The sequence below is a fragment of the Urocitellus parryii genome, chromosome 10 (assembly GCF_045843805.1).
Source record: "Urocitellus parryii isolate mUroPar1 chromosome 10, mUroPar1.hap1, whole genome shotgun sequence".
In the NCBI taxonomy this organism is placed as follows: Eukaryota; Metazoa; Chordata; class Mammalia; order Rodentia; family Sciuridae; genus Urocitellus; species Urocitellus parryii.
In genome coordinates, this window is record NC_135540.1 from 92,938,765 (window position 1) to 92,942,625 (window position 3,861).

General features: G+C 31.8%; 1 pseudogene; it reads right to left on the reverse strand.

Moving 5' to 3' along the window:
- Positions 1 to 1,741: 1,741 nt before the first annotated feature.
- LOC113178688 (UDP-glucuronosyltransferase 2B17 pseudogene) lies at positions 1,742 to 2,464 on the reverse strand (annotated as a pseudogene).
- Between the last annotated feature and the right edge of the window lie 1,397 nt (positions 2,465 to 3,861).

Consider the following 3,861-nt stretch of genomic DNA (forward strand, 5'->3'; position numbering starts at 1 on the left):
AGGTGGATGTTTTCTCTGATATGTGGATGCTAATTCACATTTCAGGATGGATTGTAGAGAAAAATAGAGCTCCTTTGGATTAGGATTAGTTAGGAATAGAGAATTGAAGGGAAAGGAGGCAGCATGTGGGTAGCAAGAATAGTAGAATGAATCAAATATTATTACCCTGTGTACATGTGTGATTACATGACAGTTGAGAATAAGAAGTTACACTCCTTTTATGTATGATGTGTTAAAATGAATTTTAATAATTTTATTTTTCTTTAACTATTGAGAACAAATTTAGAAAGAGAAGAAATAATTAAAATTACTATATTGTACTCTTAGATATGCTTAGAAGACATTCCAGCACCACAAGATATCTTTCTCCTCAACCTATTCAGCCTCCATAAGAGAGGCCCTCTATGTGAGGAGAAAAGAAAATGTTAAAAGCCTTCTTCATAAGCATTGTTCAAAAAAAACTTTACTCTGTATTGTGCAGGTAATTTCAAATTGTTGTATTTTCATAAAAAAAATTTGAATCATTGAGTTTTATATTAGAGTGTTACCTGATTTATGGCTAAAATGTTAGAATGTAGTCCATAGGGTCTGTAAAGTTATGTTAATCAGTTTATTTATTTATGTAAGTATGTGATATGTTTATATGATATTTCCTAAGTTCGAGACAGTATTCATTATTAAATTTATAAAATCCCTGTAAAGATTTCTATTCACATTGAATAAGCTTTTGGAGTAGATATTATCTGTAATCTCTTAATGCTTTACAAGGTTAATTGCAGCAAAATAAGTTAGCCAGTATAGATGCAAATATTTATCTTTTTAATCTACAGTTGAAAAAGTAACTAATACCAATGTTAGCAAACATTAGAGTTACATAACCCATTATTCATACCATGCTAATAAAAAACATTGCAGCATTCTTTCATCTAGTTTGTATAATTTAGAGAAATCTCTGTCACGTGTTCTGAAAGTGAACTTAAAGGAGCTCAAATATGATTTTTTTCTTTGTGCCTACTATTACTTTGGGTTCATGTTAGGAGCTTGCAAATATTTATTATACAAAAAATATTTTGAAAGAAGGGCTGGAAATTGTAACAATATGAAATAGAATTTTTTTGTTTAGTTTGAATTTTCATCCTTTTTTTTCTTTGACAGATAGTTTAAAACACATTTTTGTGCTTTAACATTATAGACCTTAAAGAAAATGAATTGCAAACACTTAGTGAAGGAATTTGGAAGTGCTAGAAAATACAATTAGGAGCCTCCCGGTATGGGATGGAAACAATGTCACACAATGGAGAAGGAATTTATTAGGCAAACTGACAAAAGAGTTTCTAAATGAAGAACCTAATTGAACTAAAGGGAAACAATTTTCTTAATGCTACATGGATTGTTGTAATAGAAATATGAGTCTAAGTCCTCAATCTCTGTGTCTAGATTCATCAAGAACTAAAGATTAAAATTAGTTTTCAAAGATAAATGAAATGAGTAGTACAATGGTAAACTGTATGCAGTTGCCTAGAGAAGTCCTCTGGGCTCCATGTGGTGGGTAGATGATTTTCTAGTGTTTTATGCAAATGATGGCCAGAAGTTTCTGACACTTCAATGTATATTTTTCTGCATCACTCTGAGTTTGATAGATGATTTTATTTTATTACATGAAACTACTAAAAAAAATTTCTGATTTTATATTGTTGTAAGTTCACCTTTATAAAGTTCCAGAAAAGTTAGGACCACTTACCTAGTATTCATTATAAAACTGACTCCATCTCTTCAAATTAAATGATTCAAACCAAAAATCAAAATAAAGAATGTATGGTATATTTTTATACCCATTCATGGAATGTCATTTCGTCACTTAATCCTGAAATTATAACAGGCACATAGGAAGAAGGAAAGAGAAGTCCCCAATACACTTTTCCACTATGTAACCAGGAGAGAAGCAGAGAGTGTACACAAATGGTTTTTGAAGAATTTCTTCCAGTAGCTCACCACAGGGACAAATGGCATCTGAAAGAATGACACCAAACCTTGACCATTGTAGTTTTGCCATGAGTTTCTTGTTCAAAACTGAATCTCTACATACATTCTCTACATAATCAGAAAATTGACTCAAAATTTCATGAAATATTGAATAATATTTCCAAAATGTTTTTTATTGCATCTCATAAATCATTGCACTTAGTGATTGAGAAGAAAAAGTGTCTATATCTTCTCTTTACAATGATGAAGGATAGCTCTCAAATTTAATTGCAGATGATTTGTCACCATCCACAAAAATGGAACCTGAAGGTTTTAAAACAGTCACCTCATGCCCCCTCGGTGTGAGCTCCTCCAGTATTGTCTTTATATTGTTCCAATGGTTGTATCCCATTGCCCACACCAGCACGTTTCCAGGACTTGCAGAACCAAAGTGACTACTCAGAAGTAACAGGAACAGAACTGCAATTATTTTCATAGACATCCTGGTGAAATGCAAGGTTTCCTTTCACTTTGAATTCCCTCTATTCTTGTTGCTATCTAAGAAAAAATCATTATTTGGTTAAAAAGTAACTTGTACCAATCAAAGTAAATACACAAGTGAACATTTAGAATATCTGGATTCCAAGTTGAAAAATAAAAATTTAGGTGACTTTATGTTTGGGTATTTTAATGACTCTTTCATGATTATAAATGCTTTTTTACAGTTAAGAATTTATGATCCTGCATGTGTGATCACCTCTCTTATGTTCAGATTTTTAGAATATGGAAAGAACAATGGCAAGTGAGGTGACTTTTGCTTATTGATTTCTTGACTGCAACTAAAGTAAATATAGAGTTGAAACAATATTTCTTAGGTATCATTTAAAATATTTTTGCAGTAAAGTACCTGTTTGCATATAATTCTTATATTATGCAAAACACCATTTTAAGTGTATATTTCAGTTGTTCAATTTCAGAATAGAATCTCATAATTGAAACCTCAGTTAATATTCAATGTTGAAATGTTTTAAATTCAAACACTCCTAGTACCTCTAATTATCCTATATGCCTCATTGCTAGGGAATATCTAATCAATTTCATCTCTCTTTAGATATGTTTATTATGGAGACACTTCAAGTAATTGTTATAGAATATATGAGATTTAGTGATTGATTTCATCACTTTTTAATAATTGTTATGGGTTTTGGTGATTGATATCAAACTTACAATTATGTCTTAAAGGTTCATCAATGTTGTAGTATGTGTCAGGCCTTCAATCCTTTTCATGCTATGACAGGGCATTAGTTATGTCAGTGATCTAAGGCAGCGATGGAAATCCTTTCTCATCCTGATTTTTCATCTTATGGAAGGCAGTGTAGTATCTCTTCTTTTTTATATTTGCCAAGAATTGTTCTGTGGCATAATATATGGTCAATTTTAGAGAAGGCCCCATGTGATACTGAGAAGAATGTGTACTCGCTTGTTGAAGGATGAAATATTCTATATATGCCAGTTAAGTCTAAGTTATTGATTGTATTATAGAGTTAATTTGTTCAGCTTTTTTTGGGCAGATCTATCCAGTTGTGAAAGAGGTGTGTTAAAGTTACCCAAAATTATTGTGCTGTGGTCTGTTTGACTCTTGAACTTAAGAGTTTGTTTGATGAACGTAGATGCTCCATTGTTTGGGGCATATATATTTATAATTGTTAAGTCTTATTGGTGTATGGTTCCCTTGAGCAGTATGTAGTGTCCTTCTTTATCCCTTTTTATTAACTTGACTTGCAGTCTTTTTTATGAGGATGGAATCCCCTGCTTGCTTCCAAAGTTCATGTGAGTGGTATGACTTTTCCCAACCCTTCACCTTCAGCCTGTGGATATCTTTTCCTATGAGATGAGTCT